We start from the raw sequence: 22,760 nt of genomic DNA, 5'->3' as shown, positions 1-22,760 counted from the left end.
TGTCCGCTGCCTTGGGGAGGCACATATCCCCCAAAAATGTAGTCACTGTGCCAAGCTCACGACGAGAGCCCGCAAGGAGCAGGAAAGACGGCTAAAGGAGATCCTCTTTGATAAGGCTCTCCTACCTTCCAGCGCCCCAGGCTCCTCGGCATCGGACCCGACCGCAGGAAAACGGAGGGCTCCCTCCCCGGCTATGTCTTCCCCTAAGAGGAAGAAAGCCTGTCCTGCTCATTCCCTGCAGATTGCCCCGCAGCAGCGGGTGAGCGCAGGTGATAAGCCGGGCACTTCAACTTCAAAGACAGCCCGTGCAGCCACTTCAAAGAAGTCAGCCAGCACTTTCCGGCTCGGACTGCCCCCGGCACCGCAGAGGGCAGGGGGGCCCCTTAAAGAGACAGCCTGCCCCGCACCGACGGTGCCTGCCTCTTTGAATGCAGTGCACACCTCCCCTCACAGGGAGCTGTCTTCAGCACCCTCAGCACCCATGGTACCCAGCACTGAACAAATGACTCCGTCAGCACAGCCACCTGGCCCTCCAAGCTTGCAGCCTGCAATCCCTGAGCAGCTAGAAGCAGCTTCTACTAGTGCAGCACCAAGGATGAACATCCGTGAAATTTCCCTCTCCCCCTCCCCGGTGCCCCCTCCGGAGCCATCGCCTCACCCCTCCACGTCTGCACACCATGCAGCGGGGCGTAAGGGGCATCATAGGCAAAGCTTATCCTCTCGCCACCATCACTATAGGGAACGTAGCTGCTCACATTATAGATATTCCAGATCTCGATCCCCGTCAAGGCGATTCCACTCCCCAACTCGCGCGCCACACGGCACTTACTATGTCAGGCATGGCACCGTGGGATCCTCTAGATGTTCATCACCAGCAGCCTCTGATCGTCATTCCATGCATTACTATAGATCCTATTATTATGGGTCACCCCATCACAGTCGCTCCCGATCTCGCCGCAGATCACCTTGCTCCTGTCGATCAACCAGCCCGCGCTCGATGCATTCTGAACCTCGGAATCAATCTCCACCCCGACCTACGTTACCACCACTCTCCCCCCCTCATCCACAATCAGACATGGAAGAGGGCCAGCTCTCCGAAACGGAACCGGATATGTCTCCTAGTGTTCGCTCTTCCACACTCGCGCTGGGAGAAGGGGTAACCTTGGCCGAAACATCACTCCCAGATGATCTTAAAGAGTTCCAAGACCTCTTTAAACGAGTGGCGCAATCTCAGGAGGTACAACTCACGGAGGCTGAGGTGAAACAGCATAAGCTGTTTAAGAACTTACATCCTAAACATCAACTGAAGATCGCCCTCCCTATAGACGAGGCTATCATGGAGGTAGCTGAGGAGATTTGGCAGACGCCAACATCTATACCACCTACGAATAAAAGGGTGGACAAAAAATATTTCGTCCCCTCCAAAGGCCTAGACTTTCTTTTCAATCACCCACAGCCTAATTCTTTAATAGTGGACGCTGTCCGCCACAAGGCTAAGATGCCCCATTTTAAGACCTCCCTCCCGGATAAGGACTCTAAAAAATTGGACTTATTCGGCCGTAAGATATATTCTTCCGCAACATTACTTCTCCGAATCGCCAACTACGCGGTCCTCCTATCAAACCACAACTTTGATAACTATTCAAAGCTTCCGGAGCTGATGCAACACCTTCCCGACAGCAAGAGACCTCTTTTAAAGGCTGTTGTCCAGGAGGGGTATACCGCGTGTAGAACATCACTTAAAATCGCCGCAGACGTAGCGGATACGGCCGCACGAGCCATGGCAACGGGCATTACCATGCGGAGAACCTCCTGGCTCCTGTCAACGGGAGCCCCTCGAGAATTGCAGTCCAAGGTCGAAGATCTGCCGTTTGATCGACAGAAGCTGTTTGCCTCCACGACGGATGAGATTCTACATTCGGGAAAGGACTCTCGTACCACCCTCCAAACCTTGGGCATGTACACCCCTCCGTTCAAGCGTAAACGATACTACCCCTTTCATCCTTCAAACAGCAACAACGCGGACCTGACCAGTCCAGATTTAGACAGCGTCCACAGCGCAAGCGCCAGCAACAGAATCGAGCATCTGCTCGACCGGCTTCTAAGCAGCACGTTTGACTCCCATGTCAAGGACTCGAACAAGTCTCTCGTCGTCATCACACAGAAGCCTGCAAACAACCTCTTCCATCATCGGCTGAGGCCATACCGTCATCAATGGGCCAGCATTACCTCGGACCGATGGGTCCTGGAAGTGATATCATCAGGACTCAGGATTCCCTTTACCTCAGTTCCCCCCAGAACCCCACCCACCCCGTCCCTTCCCAGGGACCCATCTCACGGGGTCGCTCTTCAGCACGAGGTCTACCACCTTCTACAGATTGGGGCCATAGAACGAGTACCCGTGGAGTTCCGGGGGAAAAGCTTCTACTCCAGGTATTTCCTAGTCCCCAAGAAGTCCGGGGGGTGGAGGCCTATCCTCGACCTGAGAGGCCTCAATCGCTACATTTGAAAGCAGCGCTTCAAGATGACCACGCTGGCCAAGATCATACCGGTGCTAAACAAGGGAGACTGGTTCGCAGTCCTAGATTTACAGGACTCATACTTTCATATCACAATGCACATAGCGCACAGACGTTTTCTTCGGTTTGTAGTGGGAGACGAGCACTTCCAATACAGGGTGCTCCCTTTCGGCCTGGTATCGGCCCCAAGAGTGTTCTCAAAGACACTAACGGTGGTGGCCGCCCATCTACGAAAACAGGGGTCTCAATTTTCCCGTATCTCGACGACTGCCTCATCAAGGGTCACACGCAGTCGGAGACACATTACATGGTAGATGCGGGATCTATTCGACTCCCTTGGCCTCATTGTAAACATGCAAAAATCGCGTCTGCAACCTACACAAACTCTAACCTTCATAGGAGCCCGACTCGACTCTCTCTCAGAGCGAGCTCATCTTCCGGTCGAGCGCTTCCAAGTCATAAAGGACTTAATAGGCACAGTCTTACAAGCTCCAACACTCCCAGTACGGGTATATTTGCAGCTCCTAGGCCATATGGCAGCCACTACGATCATCGTGCAGCATGCAAGGTTGCATTTGCGGTGCCTGCAACATTGGTTAAGCACGGTGTACAACCCCGTCAGACACAACACCCGAAAACTCGTGGCTTCACCCGTACATGTAAAGAAGTCCCTCCGTTGGTGGGTCAACCCCAACAACATGTTGTCAGGAGTCCCCTTCCATGTGACACAGCCGTCAAAAGAGATAACAACAGACGCTTCTCTCATGGGATGGGGTGCTCACATCGGCACGGAAACAGCTCAGGGCCGCTGGTCCGCATCGGAACGGATGTTACATATCAACCTTCTCGAGTTGCAGGCGGTGTTCCATGCCTGCAGACAGTTCAGGACGCATATAAGAGGCACGACAACCAGAATTCTCACCGACAACATCGTCACGATGTATTACGTGAACAGACAAGGAGGCGCCCGGTCCCGGTCCCTCTGCACGGAGGCAGTCCGCTTATGGACGTGGTGCATTCGAAACGACATCACTATAGTCGCATCATACTTACCCGGTGCGAACAACACCATCGCGGATGCATTGAGCAGATACTTCCATCACGATCACGAGTGGGAAATCAGTACGGACGTCGTCCTACCTCTCTTCCGTCGCTGGGGCCGTCCGATGATAGATCTCTTCGCCACTCGGGCCAACAGGAAATGCACAGCATACTGTTCCAGAGCAGGAGCAGGCACCAGTTCCTTGGGAGATGCCTTTCTCCGACACTGGGGAACATCACTGTTATATGCATTCCCCCCTGTTGTGATCATTCCCAGAGTGCTCGAGAAGATCCTCATGGACAAGGCGAGAGTCTTACTCATAGCTCCGGCCTGGCCCAGACAGCCATGGTACTCAACTCTCCTGCAGCTGTCCACGCGACCACCATACCGCTTCCCACATCGACCGGACCTCCTGACGCAGCAGAACGGTGCCCTTCTGCATCCGAAGTTGAACACTCTGCATCTAACTGCATGGATGATAGATGGTTCAGCGCATCCGAGAGTCTTTGCTCGGACCAGGTGAAATGGGTATTGCTGCATAGCAGGAAAGACTCTACCAGGAAAACCTACCTGTCCAAATGGTCTAGGTTCACACGTTGGTGTGCTCCAAAGGGCTTAAACCCTTTTCTCTCACCACTGCATGTCCTCTTGGACTATATCCTTCAGTTACAGGTTGCCGGGCTCTCCATATCATCACTCAGAGTCCATGTAGCAGCAATTGCGGCCTTTCACGGCCCGGTAGAGGGCAGGTCAGTCTTTTCTCACCCCATGGTCACAAGATTTCTCAAAGGCCTCACTAACCTTAATCCACCTCGCAGGCCCCCACCACCCGCATGGAGCCTAGACCTTGTGTTGGACACTCTGACGCGTCCTCCCTTTGAACCCTTGGCGACGGTACCCTGGCCTATACTGGCAATGAAAGTACTCTTCCTCTTGGCCATAACATCAGCGCGTAGGGTCAGCGAGCTGGCAGCATTAATGGCATCGCCCCCCCTATACAGTATTTAGTAAGGAATCTGTAACATTGAGATCTCATCCGGCTTTCCTACCGAAGGTCTGCACAGAATTTCATATTAATGAGCTGATCGTTTTGCCATGCTTCTATCCAAAGCCTCACATCTCTCAGCAGGACGCACTCCTGCATACCCTGGATGTCCGTCGGGCATTGGCATTCTATATTGATAGAACCCGCAACATCCGGAAAACAGATCGCCTTATTATTTCAACGTCAGGCCGCTTTAAGGGCCAACCCCTCTCGGCCCAGAGTATTTCGCAACTCATCGTCTCCTGCATTACCATCTGTTACACAATTCGCGACAAGCCGCTCCCATCGCAGCCAAGGGCGCACTCGACGCGAGCAGTGGCAACGTCAGCAGCATTAGTTAGGGGAGTCCCCTTACGCGACATCTGCAGGGCAGCCACTTGGTCTTCCAATACCACATTTTCAAGGCACTATGCAATCACGCAGCGGCTAGCTTCCGATTCAGCGGTGGCTCTAGCAGTACTCCCTAGCCACCAAAATCGTGATTCCGCAGCCCACGTCTAACTCAGATTACTGCTCCGGAGTCACCAGACGTGGAGCACCCACGGGGACTACCCGAAGAAGAAAAAGAAGTTACTCACTTCCGTGCAGTAACGATGGTTCTTCGAGGTGTGTCCCCATGGGTGCTCCACGACCCGCCCTCCTCCCCACTACGGAATCTCCTCTCTTTCTGTCTTGCAGAGGGGCGGTGAGAGGAAACTGGCGGGCGCCGGACCGCGCGCGGCACATGAAAGGCGCGAAACTGGCTCGAGCATGTGCGGTCCGGCCGAACACAGCTCTGGCAAGCTCCGATTCGTGGCGCCGGGACCAGCCCGACACCAGACGTGGAGCACCCACGGGGACACACCTCGAAGAACCATCGTTACTGCACGGAAGTGAGTACAGGCAGTCCCCGACTTACGTGGATCCGACTTACATCGGATCCCTAGATACGAACGGGGTGAGGCAACTCCCGCACATGCGCAGCAGCATTCCCTGGGCTTGCTCACCTGGGTCCTAGGATCCTCCTCCTCCTCGGGCCGGCTCCGACTGGGGTCCCGCAGAGCTGCCGGGCAGAGAAAAAGTGCCTCCCCACGCCCGCTGCCCCCCCCCCTGCCAGCAACAGGCTGCCCCCTCCCCTGAGCAACAGGCTGCCGAACAGACAAAAGCAGCCTCTCTGCCCCTCCTCCCCTCTATACGTGCTGGGCTCCCGGAGCGCAGCAGCGTCCCCGAGGCTCGCTCACCTGGGTCCTAGCATCCACCTCCTCCTCCTCTTCAGCCGGCTCCAACTGGCCTCTGCCTGCAGCAGCTGGCCACAGGGACAGGGATCCCGCAGAGCTGCCGGGCAGAGGAAAAGTGCCTCCCCATGCCCGCTGCCCGCCCCCCGCGGCCTCGCATCCTGCACGCCTCCCCCCTCCCCCCTGCCAGCAACAGGCTGCCCCCTCCCCTGAGCAACAGGCTGCCGAACAGCAGACAAAAGCAGCATCTCCGCCCCACCTCCCCCTATACATGCTGGGCTCCCTGGGCAAACAAAGACTCCACCAAAACAAACAAAGTGCTGGCCTCATTGTGTTAGCAAAAAAAGGACCCTCCTCCTAGAACCCTGGGTGGTGTGTGGAAATAAAGCTATTAGCTCAAAGCATGGTGCAGAGCTGTTTGGTATTTGATGAGTTACTCCTTTAGTCCTGAGTTTGTCACAGGGACAGAAATAGATGTGAAATCTTCTGAACAGGGGAACAGACAGCAAAACAAACATTAGAGGGGAGTTAACCTTTCCCTATGCTATCCAAAACTAAAAAAAATGTTTGGCTAGAGTTTCCCCTACAATATGTACCAGTTCCGACTTACATACAAATTCAACTTAAGAACAAACCTACAGTCCCTATCTTGTACGTAACCCGGGGACTGCCTGTAACTTCTTTTTCTACTCCCCCTTCCTGCCTCTGCCCCATGACTCCTGACTCTGCATTTGATCCTTTCTTCTGGTTCCTAGCACTTGACTCCTACACCAACCATAGGCATAATCACTCTTGTGACCATGAAGTATGACTGTGTACATCCTAGACCATGACAGTCAGACCATGCTCTGACCACTAAGCCCTCTGAATGGACCGAGCCTGGCATGGGACCCAGAAGAGCTCTCCTCATCCCAAAGGAATGTCATCATTCCATTAGCAAATGATCTACCTTCAGATGGACAACCAAGCCATGCAGGCCTAGATCACACAGTGGGGGCAAGTCTGGCAAGGCTGTGCATAGAACAGTGCTCCTGGCATGACAAGCTACATCAGCCCTTAAGTCAGGATCTGTCATCTTCCTCTTAAAGTGCCTCCATGAGAGTCATTCCAATTGTCAAGGCTTTATGAACCAGTGCTGCCTTTGAACTTCCTTTGCGCCTTCAAACATAGTTACCTCACCAGACCAAAGTAGGTTAGCTAGTCAATTTAGTTACTGGGGAGGTGTTGGACTGGATCTCTCCACTGCTGGCAGCCAGCTGTCCAATGCTGTCTAGCTGGGACTCTTCCAGAAGGCCATATCAACTGTCCTCAGTGACTGTCTTATGGAAACACTGACAGAGGTTAGGCACAGCTGCCTCCTATATTGCACACTTCTGCCATCTGATCTTGGTGAAATGAGGCAGCCCAGCTGTTTCAATTCCAATGAGGCCTGTAGGACAAGATCAAGAGTGAGTTGACTGGAATCAAGACTCTGCACAATTCTTAAACTTGTCATCCAGATTGACAGCTTCATGAACAGTGGTCAGAAAGAAAATAGGCAGTTTCACAGCTCTGTCATGCTGTGTCACAGCTCTGTATGGTATTGCAGGAAAGGGAGCACCATTGACATTTTAACCTTTGTAGTACTGTAGTGAACTGGGTCATGCTATCTCTGATTGCCACTTGAGGAACTCACACCAATGAGAGATAGGAAAATCCTGGCCCAGCCCCAATGAGCACTTTCACGAAATATTCCCCAGAGTCTTGAGCCATAGTCCTATCCAAAACACATTGATTGCTATCAACTAACAAACCATTTGCAAATACCGGTTGAGATGTGTGTCCCAGAGTGCTTCCTTCAAATCCTCTGCTGCGTCAGTAGCTGCGGCTTTCCCTCAATATGAGGATGCCATCCACCAAGGGTGAAAGTCATTTTTGAGATTTAAAATGGCTGAGGAGTCCAATGTTTGCACTACAGGTTTTTTCACATATGCGACTAGTGGTTGCTTGGAGAGAACACAACTGCTAGCCAGGATGTTGTACATTTCCTTCACCCCTGCCATTTCTCACCCTCTTGAGCAAGGCAAAAATCTGTTCAAAACACTGTGAGACTTGATGTCATTAAACAATTCAGGACTGTATTAAATCCTTGAGGATACACCTGACAGCAGTATTGGTAAACCATCCTCCTATTTGAGATCTCTCACTATTCTTGCTGTATACAATTAAAAAAATTTCATAAAGTCTTTATGAGCTTATATCCCCCGTTAGGGAGTTTCCCATATCCTTGAGATCTTAACCTAGAGCTAATGGGAATAATGAGTCCACACTTCAAGCCCTTAGCTACATGGCCCTTTTGGAGGTATCCCTTAAGACAATTTTTCTAGTGGCAGTAACATCTGGTAGAAGATTTGTAAAAAGGCAAATGTTTATACATATGGACAAACACTCAAAGAAGCATAAAGGATTATTGTAACTGTTGGTTTTAAAGATGTGTTGTCAATACATATTCCATGAATGCCCCACTTTCCCCAATTAGAAACACTATCCCAGAGGACACCACTGCCAACCTGATAGCAGACCTATGTAACTTTGTTCTCACCCACAATTATTTCCAGTTTGAGAACAACTTATACCTCCAGATCAGCAGCACAGCCATGGGTACATGCATGGCCCCACAGTATGCTAATATCTTTATGGCTGACCTAGAACAACTTTTTCTCAACTCCCGTCCCCTTTTACCTCTTCTCTACTTACGCTACATCGATGACATCTTTATGATCTGGACACATGTCTAAGAGACACTGGAGACATTCCACAGAGATTTCAACAACCTACACCCCACCATCAACCTCAGCCTGGACCATTCTACACGAGAGATCCATTTCCTGGACACCACAGTATAAATCAACAATGGAATATTAGACACCACCCTCTACAGAAAATCCACTGACTCATATAATTACCTACATGCTTCCAGCTCCCATCCAGCACACACCATGCGATCCATCATCTATAGCCAAGCCCTTCGATACAACCGCATCTGCTCTAATCCCACTGACAGAGACCAGAAACTTCAGGATCTCTACCAAGCATTTATAAACCTCAACTACCCACCCGGAGAAATAAAAAAGCAAATTGAAAGAGCCAGATGAATACCTAGAAACCATCTACTTCAAGACAGACCCAAGAAAACCAACAATAGAACACCACTTGTCATCACCTACAGCCCCCAACTTAAACCTGTCCAACACGTTATCAATAAACTACAGCCTATACTGGAACAGGATACTAAACTCCAAGAGGCTCTGGGAGACAGACCCATAGTCTCCTATAGACAACCACCTAACCTCAAGATGATTCTTACCAACCACCACAGGACATACCACACTAATACCAACCATGGTACCTTCCCTTGCAACAAACCCCGTTGCCAGCTTTGTCCACATATTCACTCTGCTGATACCATTATTGGACCTAACCAAGTAAGTTATAAGATCAAGAATACATATTCCTGCGCATCCAGAAATATAATTTATGCTATCATGTGCCGAAAGTGTCCGTCTGCTTTGTACATTGGACAAACGTCTCAGACACTTCGCCAAAGGATCAATGCCCACAAAACAGATATTAGACAGGATCACAAAGAAAAAACAGTTTCTTGTCATTTCAACCAGAAAGGACACTGTCTCAATGACTTAATTACCTGCATCTTGCTTCAGAAGCCTTTTAAATCTGCACTTGAAAGGGAATCCTCTGAACTGTCATTCATGCTAAAATTTGACACTCTATGCGTGGGTCTCAACAAAGACTCTGGCTATCTTACCCATTACAAAGATAGCTTCCCCAATTATCACCTCTAATACCATTAGCTCACAGACATTTACCTCCCCCCCCCCCCCGCATCCCCCTTCTGTTCTGAAATTTGATTTGTCCTTTTCATATGTGTTCTTTTTTTTAATTGTATCCTTTGGTATATGTGGTTGTGACTATTTTCTTCCACTATTTGATCTGAGGAAGTGGGTTTGGCCCACGAAAGCTCATCATCTAATAAACCATCTTGTTAGTCTTTAAAGTGCTACATAGTCCTGTTTTTTGTTTCAGCTACACCAGATTAACACAGCTACATTCCTACCACTTTCCCCTGTTATTTTGCATTTCATTATAACATGGATCTGTATTGGTGAAGGAAATTAGGCTCTTTTTGTGTTGCTCTGCCATATGTGCCCACAGGTAAGAAGCATAGGGACATCCACGGTGCAGGAATGGGCCCAATAGATACTGCTGACCAAAAGAAACCATACTTAACGCATCTGTCGCAAGTGTATCAAGAGTGTTATATAACTTGACAATACAGTAACTGTTACATTCTCTAAATGGACATGGTTATTGGGATATTTGTTTTATTGTTTTAGCTTAACATATGTCAGGTAACACAATATATCAGAAATTAAGGGGTGCTTAGCACCCACTGGCCACGCTCCCCTCCCTCCGTACCCCTAGATCCTTCCATCTGCCTCAGATCAGCTCTTCTGCAGTGTGTAGGATAGAATGCACCGCTGAGAGGGGGCAGAACTTGGTGAGGGTTGAGAGAAGAGGCAGAATGAGGCACGGCCTGGAGTGTAGTACATACTGGGTAAAAATAGTTGATACACAGAGTACTGAAGCCCAGGGCCTGGTTTACGAGAGAAAGAATTGCAAAAATCCACCACAGGCTAGTTAAAGGCACAAGACTTGAGAGCAACAGACTCACTCAGAAAAAAAGTCAAAAAAGGAACAAAGGTGCAGTTAGCCCTGTAACCAGGACACACTTAATTCCACATACACTACAGGCAGTCCCCGGGTTACATACAAGATAGGGACTATAGGTTTGTTCTTAAGTTGAATCTGTATGTAAGTCGGAACTGGCGTCCAGATTCAGCCGCTGCTGAAACTGATCAGTTTCAACAGTGGCTGAATCTGGACGCCAGTTCTGACTTACATACAGATTCAACTTAAGAACCCCAGGCATCCCCAAGTCAGCTGCTGCTGAAACTGATCAGCGGCTGATTCCAGGAAGCCCGGGGCAGGGGCTTCCTGTAGTCAGCCACTGGTCATTTTCAGCAGCTGCTGACTTGGGGACACCTGGGGCAGAGCAGCTGGGGTGCTGCTGGGTTGGTCCAGTGGTGCCCAGAGCGGCGCTACGGGACCAACTGACAGCGCCCCAGCTGCTGTACCACAGGCGTCCGGAGCAAAGCGGCGGAACACGCGGGCAGCGGGACAGCCCAGACGCGCTGTGGCTATCGTGCTGCCCTCGGGCTCCGCGGCTTTGCTCTGCTCTGCTCTGCTCTGCTCTGCTCCCCCTCCCCCTGGTCTGCAGACCAGGGGGAGGGGGAGGGGGAGGGGGAGCAGAGCGGAGCACGCGGCCAGTTGACAGCCCAGACACGTCTGGGCTGTCAGCTGGCCGCGTGTTCCGCCGCTCTGCTCTGCTCTGCTCTGCTCCCCCTCCCCCTGGTGTGCAGACCAGGGGGAGGGGGAGCAGAGCGGAGCACGCGGCCAGCTGACAGCCCAGACATGTCTGGGCTGTCAGCTGGCTGCGTGTTCCGCCGCTTTGCTTCCTCTCCCTGGTCTGCTGGAGACCAGGGAGAGGAAGGGCCCTGTTCGTAACTGCGGATCCGACATAAGTCGGATCCGCGTAACTCGGGGACTGCCTGTACTTTGAAAATATTGAGGTTAGTTTTCTTCCTTTCAAGCTGTCTTTAAAACAGTTCATAAGTTTTATATATAAGTAAGAAATAAAAATGTAAAATATGGTATAGTTAGGGCTGTTTGCTTTGGACAATTATGAGGAAAAGAAGATATTTGCCATGCCCACATTAGGCTGAGTAGAAAGTGTATTGATCGGGTGTTTGTCATTTTGCAAATATGAATTTTCTGATGAATGAGCCCCTCATAATCTCTGCATGCCATCACTGATATCAGTGGAGATGTGTGTACATCATCTTCCTCATAATTTACTAAGCTGTTTGATTAAGAACTGTGTGGGTGATACTCATTTTTGTTGGATTTTTAAATAATGTGAGGTGTACAGATAATAGTAATATTTTGATAAAATGTGGATATTGTGACAGTTTTAAGGTGGAATATGTTATCTCCAGGTTGTATCCTTATTCTTGGGGTTTAGTAGTATAGCATTACCTCTGGCTGATTCTTTAAGATTGACTGGTTGCTAGTCGAATCTCATGTAATGCTGCTCAGATGGAAAGATGACTGTGATAAAATGCCTTAAAGATACAGTAGAAGAGGAATGAAACTGGGAAAAATGGGTTGGGATCTTTGTATGTGGAGGAGCCTCGTTGCATGTAGGAGGAAAAGGCTTATTTTCTCTGTCCTGCATTTTTGTGCTACTTTCACAAATCCGTTATCTTATTAAAACTCTGCAACTTGTGATCAATTCTGTAATTTAAAAAATATATATATAATTTGAGATATGTACTGAGAAGCATGCTGATCAAATGATTATAGCACTGATTCATTTCTGGCCATGTAATGATTAGGAGACGTTGTAAGGTATGCAGAAGTGGAGGGGTTTATTAATTCAAAGACCTAAAATATGCCCTAACCTAAACTGAACATTTTTTTTGGTAATATAGAAAGATATTTTCTTAATTTGGAAGTGAAAACCTAGTTGGTAAGATATTTTACTTCTGGAAATATAGAGTGTATGTGGATGTCTTGCAAACAAATTAAGACTGCTGTTAGTGAATGTGACGTATTTTCAAAATGCTTTTTATTTAAACTAAATAGTATAATTATGAACTGGATTCCCAGAATTCTCTATACTCATATTAAACTCTATTGTGAAAATGTATTAATACTTAAATAATTCTGACACATGTTTTAGTATGTGTGTAATCTTTCAGACATAACAATATATATTTTGCTAAAATAAGTTGTGTGGTGGGCACTATTAGTACAAAACAGTTTTATGTCTCTGTGGTCGAAAGCTGCTTGTACTTTACAGTGTCCTGACATCTTGAATGTTATGTATGGTTGTATGATTGGTACAGATGTTTTCTTATCCTGTAAAAGGTATGAAACTAGATAAGAAAAGGGGAGTAAGGTTTTTAATCTTCTACCTGTAAGCAAGCAGAGAAGCAAAATTGTCAAATTAAGCTCATACTTAGTTGCTGCATGATTGTTCCCCAAAGATTGGTAAGGTAAAAACCTCTCTGTTTGTGCTGATATATCTTTGATTAATGAACTGGTTGAGTTGTAAACAAGTATTCGTTGTGTAGCACAGGGATGGGCAATAATTTCTGGTGGGGGGCCACTCCAAGATTTTGGAAAGAAATCAAGGGTCATACTTTTCTGTGCAGGAGCTGCAGGGACTAGTATGGAGGTTGGGTGCAGAAGAGCACATGGGGTAAGGGACTGAGGTGCAGGAGACTGAAGTCTGAGAGGGAGTTTGGGTGAAGGAGGAAATTGTGACTTAGGTTAGGGGATTAGCTTGCAGGGAGGGATTGGGGGTACAGGAGAGGATTCTGGCCTGGGGGAGGGGTGTGGGAGAGGAAAATTGGGAGAGAATTGTGACCAGGGGCAGGTGGGGTGCAGAGAGTTTGGATGGTGACCTGGGGAAGCAAGAGGGGCAGGAGTGCCAGAGTCAGTCTTCGGCTGGGAGGCACTTACCTAAGAATCTCCTGGCCAGCCGCACCCCCAAGGCAGGCTCGGCTCCCTGCCTATTGCAGCCCCAGATCATTGAAAATGCAGCGACCTCCCTCCATGCGGCTCTCCACTCCAGGAGCAGGGAGAGGCTAGTGCTGCTCTCATCCCCAGGCCAATCTCTCACCTCCTATTGGCTGGTTGTTTCTAGCTAGTGGGAGCTGAGAGATTGGCTGGGGTTGGTTCCTATTTGCTGATTATTTCTAACCGATAGGAACTGAGGATTGGGCTGGGTGTGGGGAGATCACCCGAAGCCTCCCCCTCCCTCCAGAGTAGAAAGTCATACAGAGCAGCCTTGCATTTAAAACAGCAGCTGGTGTGTGCTTGAGGGTCCCGGGAGGGGCGTCCGTGGGCCAGATCTGGTGGTTTGGTGTGTCGGATCCCGCCTGTGAAAGGTATGTTGCACACCCTTCTTGTAGCACCTTGGAGACTAACAAAAATATATAGAATTATGAACTTTTGTTGGTAAAACTGACTAGCTCATCTGATGAAGTGGTGATTTTATATATATCTATATATCTCTAAGGTGTCAGGGCTACTTGTTGTTTTTAAAGTTACAGACTAACATGGCTATCCCTCTGAGACTGGTTGAGTTGGGTTATCTGACTTCTTACTAACGTACACCAAACCACTGTCAGTGCTAAAATAAATTAACCCAAGGAGTTAGAGCAGTGGTGTCCAACCAGTTCTGAAGCAGACTAGCCACATTATTCTAAAAATGTAAATAATTTTGTAAGACTCTCCAAATATATCAATTATTGTCTTTTAATGTCAACAGAATGCTTCAACATTGTTTTTAATCAACAGAAATCATCACATTTTGCAGAAATTCAATCAATGGGCTACTTGACAATTTTGTTTCACTGCTAAACCTCTGAAATCAGGCAAAACATTTCACTGACAACATACCTCAACTTAGCCTCCATATTTTCATCCAGCTGGCTTTGAAGTGTGAGCATATCTTCAAAGAAACATTTGTCCAGGCCAAGCAAATTTACAAGGTCTTGAGAATTAGCAATTTCGAACTGAAATGGGGTTTTCATGAATCAAAATGCCAACATGACTGCAAAACACTGACTGAATTTTCAATCCATCTGACAATCAAGGTTATCACACTCAAGTTCACTATCTCCAGCAATTTTCTGCAAATTTGGAAAGTGGGTGAATTCTCCTGCTTTCATTTGAATGATGAATAGCTGTAGCTTAAAAGTGAACTCCCAAATGTGCTGGGCAATATCACAAATCAGCTTCCCCTTTCCCTGAAGTTTCAGATTGAGTTCATTCAAATGACAGGTGAGATCAATCAGGAGCTGCAAATCAAATTGCCTCTGCTTATCTTCAGTAGCAGCAAAACTGTCCAGCTTTCCTTTCTTGACGAGAAAGTCTCTGATTGGAATAAGAGTGCAAGGAACCACTCAAGCACCTTTCCACGACTCAGCTATCACATATTGCCAAAATAGAAGATTTCAGAATGCTCAGATTCGATTTCTTTCAAAAATTCCACAAATTAGTGATGGTTCAGAGCACTATTGTGAATGAAATTCACAATTTTGATTACTGTATCCATCAAGTCTTTCAGAGACTCGGTTGTCGACATCTGAGCACACAGATTTTCTTGATGCATGATACAGTGGCAGGAAAGCAATTTGCTATTCATTTTATTAGATTGCAGATGCTCTTTCAAGAGAGAGACAAATCCAGAATTGTTTCCCATCATAACTGGTGGGTGCACTGTGAGTTGTAACACAAGGCAATTTTGCTAAATCCAAGTCAAAATCATTTGAGACACTTTTGAAAACATCAAATATATCAGATCCACAGGTATGATCTCTGAACCTACACACTGAGAGCAGGTCTTCAGGAATCTGGAAATCTGTTGCAAAATGAATCCAGAAAATGAGCTGAAGAGTATCACTGATGTCACGTGACTCATCCAGTGCCAATGAATAGGCCAAACGCTGATCAAGTTCATCATGCAACTGGGTTTTGCGATCAATAGACAAATCTTTCAACTAAAGTGCAACTGTTTGATGACTCAGCTGCACATTTCAAATGCTCTGCATGATGCTATTTTGTGTCTGTTCATTATGATTTTCAAGCAAGGTTTCCATGACACAGAGAATAATTTCCTTCACCAATTTTCCATCTGAGAATGGCTTCTTGCTGGAAGCAAGTATCCACACTGCTGGACAAAATTACCAGTTCAGCTGAAGATAGAAACAGCTTCTAAACTGTCAGCTGCCTTTCAAAATCCCATTTCCGCTGACCAATTTTATCAGCTCAGTTTTTGCTTCTAATAGGATACACTGGATTGAAATCACTATGCCGCCGTTGGAAATGCCTTCTTATGTTGTATGTCTTATTTGCCAGAATTGTTGTATGATACAGCAAACACGTTGGCTTTTCATTCACCTTAATGACAGCATGTTCCAATTCCCATTTCTCTTGAAATTTACGTTTGATGTCCTTCCAATCTCTCTTTTTCTCTGCTGTAGTTTCTGCTGATGATTTGTTGTTTTCAGCATTATTTGACTCAATACTAGTACTTTTACCTGCTTCAGAATGATGCTTTCTAATAACAAACTGATCCATGGATGCAGTTCTAGAAAAATGAATTTGCATTGTTCAGTTTCATCACAAAGCAGAAATAAGCAATATTGTTGGGGAGACCAAAAAAGTAGCCTAATTTTTAAAATTCAATATCACTGGAAGTGTTAAACTTATTAAAGATTTTTTTTACATTTTCTAAAAAAATGGAATAAAATCCAAACTGTTTTCTTCAAATGTGTCCTTATATGCTGGATTTGGTGGTTTAGAGTGGCCATAATTAGTCACCAAAAAAAAACCTTTAAAACCATAAAGAGCACCTTGGGGGTGGGAGGCTTGGACAGTCACCGATGGGGGGGGGGGGGGTCCAGCCAGCCCCCTTCACCTGTCTGGTAATTGTCTCTCCTCTGTATGGTTTTTGGAGAAGCAATCCCATTCCATGTACATCTCATTTTTCAGGCACAAGCAAACCCTACCCTTGCTTTCTTTAAGTTATGATAAAAGGAAAGTGTATACCTGATTTGGTGTTGTTTAGGAGTTCTAGAACAGAAAGACAGACTCTCTGAAATACATAGTAGACTAGAAGATTTACCTGGTGTTACTTGGATACTTGTGTAGGCTTAGAGTTAGGGGTTGAGGAGTGCGGCAATCAGGACAGGAAACTAGGAGGTGAGGGGGGCTCAGGGCAGGTGGCTGGGAGATGCAGTCCTCTCCTTGCAGGGATGGAGCTGGGCTGTGGTTCTCACTGAGGCACAGTTCCTGGTACCCCCCCCCCCCCCAGTGACTCCTCACAGAGTAGGTAGGGTGCGGCTGGGCTGTGGTTCCCAGCCCTCCCACTGTCTCCTCACAGAGCCAGGGGGTGAGGCCAGGCCAAGATTCCTGGACCCCTGGCATCTCCTTGTGGGAGCGTGGCTAGGCTGTGATTCCCAGGCCCGTTGGTATCTCCTTACAGGTGGTAGGGGGCCAGGGCCAGGCTGTAATTCCCAGCCCCCTTGCTCTGGCATCTCCTTGGTGGGGATGGGGCTGTGCTGCCTGGCCCTAGGAATGATCTCGGGGTGTGTGGCTTGGATGGTGGCTTTTGGGGCTCCTCTCCATCTGATACTGCGTCTGGGAGGGAGAGGTTTAGGACGAGGGACCGTTTATCTGTGGCTGGTGGCTGGCAATGTGGACAGCCCTGGCCCCAGCTGGTCCACTCTGTTCTTGTTGTGGCACCCTTCTATGGTCATTCTGCAGTGTGACTGTCCCTCCTATCAGCACTTTCTCTTTCCATGTTATGGAAAATAGTGAGATTACAATCACATCTTGTTTTCTGGTGCAACCAAACCATGACATTGCTCTGTTAGGATAAGAGGAAGTTGCATACCAAATTTAGTAGTCCTACTTCTTACTGTTTAGGAGTTCTTGAACAAATGGACTCATGGACAGACAGACAGACACAATTCTAAAATATATGGGTACATGAAGTGTACTAGAAGTTAGAAATTCAGGATGATGGTGCAGTGAACTCTCTCTCTTTCTCTAGAACATCTTTGTCTTAGTTGCTTTTCTTACAAAAGACCTTTAAAGTAAAAATAATAAACATACTGGTGAAATACATTATTCTGAAAACTGTTGTCATCTTTTGGGTTGGGAACATCTCATTTTTTTCCTGAAATGAACGTTATTTACTGAGTGGTGTTCATGTCAGGTTGCATAGACGCTACACAAAATTAGCATGCAATGTGCTAATTCTTTGTTTCTACTGGCTTCCGAAATATTTGGAAGAATCTCTATGTACCTTCATGCAAATAAGCGTCCTGATTGAAGAAAGTGTTCATCTTTGAGCTGACTTACTAACTTCAGATAGGTTGACTCCAATCAGATACTAAGGAAGCTGTCTAGTATGGAGTGAGGGAAACAGAAGGAAAGTGAATTAGCAACAGAGAAAGCTTGCTGAGGAAATTTTGAGAAGATAAAGCTACAAATTAAGTTAAACCCTTTTTTCTCTTTTTTCTGAATTATGAAATGTACCTTTTTCTTTCTTGTAAAAGCATTTTCTTTAAACCAGTTTATTATTGAACATTCTTGCTGTAGAAGTACATGACAAAGTACTTCTTTTGAAAGACCTGGTTAATAAATTGCTAGTGATGTCGTTAACACAATGACACAACCGTTAGTCAGATAGTTACTGCTCTGGACTCCCTCTATATGATGTATCACTGCTTTCAAAAAATCTTGCTTCCTTTTAGACCAGTTATATTTATACATAAGTGTGATTTCCCATAACAATTTACTCCTACAGTAACAGAGAAGACTTAGCCAAACAGTAGGAAGATGTGTATAGGTTTCTTTGTGTACAATAAATCATTTTTATCTGCAAAATAGTTTAGCATTTTAGTAAAGAGCCTATGATAATTATCAAGGAGAAAAATTCATTCTAGCACCCTGTTTTATAGGTGCTTATCGGTTTCTAAAAAAATCTTACCCTTTAAACAAGAAATTTTACATGCTTCTTCTCCACACAGAGGTGATTTTCGGTGGTTGAATGTGTTTGGAAAAAAATCCAGTTAAGTGCTTTGGGTTACCTGAGGAGTTGTGACTTTCCTTTATGGTTTTAACTATGTATGATAGGCTGGCATAGCGAGAGCATATGCCCTTCTAACATAGCATGGCTGTACAGGTGTATTGCTCTCAGTTACCACTTGTTTCTTTCCTCTTTAAGTAATATTTTTCTTTGTGAGGCCCAATTGATTATGTTTTTATAAAAATCCTGAGGCACAAACCCTTTCTGCTCGATAAGGATTTCATAGCCTTTCTTCTCCCCCATTAAGGGATTCCTCTGTTCTCTTTCCTAGGGCTATAGTGTGATTCAAGCAGGCAGACAAACTTCCTCCTGCCATCTCTCTTCCTCCCTGAACTCTCTGCCATCTCTCTTCTTGACTTTTCCAGAGGCTTTAGTTTTATGTCCATCCAGAAGGTCTGATCTTACCTGCCTGTAACTTTGGGGTCTTTTTGCCTTTCTCTGCAGCATGTGCATGCTGATTACTTGCCAGAATTATCTGGGAATAACTCATTTAACCATTTCTCTGCCTTTGTCTCTTGTTCTTAGCCTGGGGTACATGGAATCATAGAATAGAAAAGAAATTAGAATTGGAAGGGACCTTGGAGGTGATCACGTCCATTCACCTGAAGTCATAGTTAGACTTTTCTGTGGGCCCATTTCCCTTGTTGGGTGTTCAGTGTGTGGATCCTGAGTGGTGTTGGTAGGCTGTGATATATAGGATCTCAGACTAGATGAACTCTTGTTCCCCTCTGACCTTAACCTCTGATTCTATGACTTTAACTATACAGTCATATTAGTGTAAAATTGGTGCTGCTAGAGAATTATTCCCTCCTTCTCTAAACTATGTTAGCCTGTAAGATCTTTGTAGCAGCCACAGCATCTAAGTTTGTAAAATACCTAGTAATGTAGGCCCCTCAGGAGCGATGACACTACAAATTAATAATAGTGATGACAGACAAGACTTTCAGAAGTAACTAAGGATTTGTGTTTCCTCAAGTTTAAGTGTGCAAGATGAAACATCTTTAAAGGAGCTGGTTTTCAGAAAGTGGCTGTTCGGATTTTCGGGAAATCTCTTCTCTTTACAGCTTTGAAGTTGAGCATCCAAACATTGAAATATCCTATACAGCATGTCACTTTAAATATGTTGGTCAAAAATATTACATGTGTCTTAGTTCTAATAACTTCCCAGCCCCAGACAATGCATTGTCCCTTACTTACATTTCTCTGTTCAATGGTTTCCATTACCATGTAATAAAAGTATTTATTATAAAACAACTTTTAAAACAAGTAGTCCTGTGGCACCTTATAGACTAATATATGTATGTGTATAATATAATTAATATCATGAGCTTTCATGGACAAAGCTCACTTCTTCAAATGAGATGACCTTGAGTGGAGAAGAAAAGGGGACCACTCAGGATAAGAAGGGAGAGGGAGATAAAAATTATTTGCCAATTGTAGTCCTGGTGCTAATGAGGCTAATTGAATGGGCTGGAAGTGTGCTATATTTAGCTTTTAATGTCAATAGGGTGTTGAATGTAAGGAAAGCTAGTGTTATAATATGTTAACCAGTTCAAGTCTTTGTTCAAGCCAAGGTATTATAGAGTCATTACCCGCACTCTGCAGTTTCAAATCTTTTTGTACTATTCCCTTCTAGGAAAAAAAAAGCATAGTGTAGGTATGAAACAATCTCAGTGCATTATAGATTTAAAGTAGAATTCTTCTCTTTGTTTGCTGGGTTTACTATGGAAGTATTTTGGTTCAGAAGAGCTCTTTCTTTGAATTTCACATATAAGCATATGAGGCCAAATTCAGCCTTTGTGTACCTCTGTTGAATTCAGTGGTTTATCACTTGTCTTAAATGAGGCCTATGATGTACAACTGAGAATATGTTTTTGAATTTTTGAAATGGTTTAGGATTAAAATAGTTGCAGTCACAAGATATTTTGGGGGGATTTATATAACCATTGATTTTATTTTCAGAATAATCAAAAAGTAGATAGTAACATTCCCAGCTTGAGGTTCAGACTGCTTCCATAACTGCTGAGCATGGAGCCCGTCCTTCTCCTCCGTTTTGGCCCTCTTCCACTGATAGCTTATCAAAACTCTGGTTCATTAAATAGGTTGATTTCACTTGTTTGATCCCTTATGTAAGACTTGGTTCTATCTTCATTCTGCACAAATTTCATTTTATAATTGTTTATCTAGTATAAATACTTTGTGAAAGCTAGTCTGAGCCTGATTCATTGTATATGTCAGCAGTTACACCTTATTTACATTGGTAAAAGCAAGAGGATAATCACTTCCTCTGTTTTAAGACATATTTTTGTCTAGAAATGTGGCAAAGGTGTTCTGCTCTGACATTGTACTACACTGTAAAAATAATCCCTAATTTTAAATGTAATTAATTTAATCAATAAATTACTGTTTTTAAAAGTCTATTATGCAATACTAGAAAGAATAATACTTGGGAACATTTATATTATACTCTCTGGAAATACAGTCTCTCTATACCCTGTTAATAGTGTGTTTTTGTGGTGCTTCTTCAGCAGCTCAGCACAAAAAGACAGGGATCTCAGGTGTCCTGTTATTAATGACTACTTATTACTTACATTGGTACAGAAGAGATCCAGTTTATATATATGTCCCATTATTTCTTTCTCAAAAATTTATGATAATCTTATAACTGTTTTCACTAATGTTAGTGATGGTCTTTCTGCATGTTCTTTTGTGGCCCTAGTTCTGACAATGATAAATGAGCTTCCTCTGCATCTTTTCTTTTGGTAGTTTTCAACTTCTTGTGGTGTTATTCAGGGTAAAGGCTATTTTTAAAAACAGTTTTGTGTGTGTTTTGTCTTTTTTGTTTATAGTGACATTTGAAAAATTAAGCCTCAATAATCTAGAAATGAAATACCGGTAACTTTTGTACCTCGTGAGTGTGAATTCCACTAAAATACCAGAAAATAATTTGCTATTCTAACCTCCCTGAAAAATATGTATTAAATATTTCCCAAATACATTAATCCAAAAAGCAATGGCTAGAATTTATCCAAGCATTGGTTTAGAAGCATTTGGTATTCTTATTATAGCACGAAGGTGCCAACTGTCCCATCAAAACATGAGAAGAATAAAAGGAGAGCAGTGAAATTTCCTAATTGAGCTAAGTGGTGAGGGAGGGGCTAGAGAAAGGGAAGACAAGAATAATGAGACCGCCTGAAGCACTCAGTTTGTGAGAACATTTTTCCAGTGATCTGTCTGGAATGGGGAGAAATATCTTTTTAACCATAATGTTTTCAATATGCTAGTAATCATGCAGCAGGTCACTAATAAATTAATTGGTTATGTGCGTAGATTAAGTGTTACCATCCTTCTCTATGTGATTATAATATCCTTTCATTTTTTGCCTTCCAAATGGTGAGGCATATTCTATAGGATTGGGAACAGGGATTTCCGCTCCCTTTTCTTGCACAAACATAAAACGTAAGATTTTTTTTCTGACTCAGAGAAGGGGGGGGGAAGCTAGGAAGGTAGGGCAGGGCTCAGAGCATGGCAATAGTCTAGAAGGGAACAGACTTTTACTGCTTGTGAGAGGGCCCATCAGCTGGAACCCAGAGTACAAGGTGGGCCCAGGTTCCTCTCTCAGGCCGTGTCCAGACTCAGGGGTTTTTTCGGGAAAAGTAGCCTTTTCCCGAAAAAACTTCCCCTGCGTCCAGACTCAAGCCGCGTTCTTTCGAAATTATTTCGAAAGAACGCGGCTTTTCTTTCGATGGCGGTAAACCTCATTTCACGAGGAAGAACGCCTTTTCACGAGGAAGAAAGAAGTTCCTCTTTCGAAAGAAGGCGTTCTTCAATGTAAAGAGGCCATCTTCGAAAGAGAGCATCCAGACTCGCTAGGTGCTCTCTTTCGAAAAAGCGGATTTTTCTTTTGAAAGATCCGCCTGCAGTCTAGACGCGATCTTTCGAAAGAGCCTCTTTCGAAAGAAGCCTGCAGTCTAGACACAGCCCCAGTCACTGGGGACATGCCACAGGCCACACATAAGGCAGAAGATTGCCCGGGACAGTTTCTCTTGGACAGATTTTGTTGCACTTCCCCCAGAAAGAAACTCACATGGTGACCTGGCTGGAGGGCTGAGGTGCTATGTTCAGTCAGCTCCAGGGTCCCACATTTTGA

At 45.4% G+C, this 22,760-nt stretch overlaps 1 protein-coding gene across 4 annotated transcripts in view; it reads left to right on the top strand.

Moving 5' to 3' along the window:
- The window catches only part of ATRNL1 (attractin like 1), a 999,362-nt gene that overhangs the window by 322,140 nt on the left and 654,462 nt on the right, over window positions 1-22,760 (top strand). The window lies entirely within an intron of this gene.

Source organism: Pelodiscus sinensis, chromosome 8 (genome assembly GCF_052426305.1).
Source record: "Pelodiscus sinensis isolate ZL-2025 chromosome 8, ASM5242630v1, whole genome shotgun sequence".
NCBI lineage: Eukaryota > Metazoa > Chordata > Testudines > Trionychidae > Pelodiscus > Pelodiscus sinensis.
Note: the sequence above shows the minus strand (reverse complement) of the source record. Positions and strands in the feature narration are given on the sequence as shown.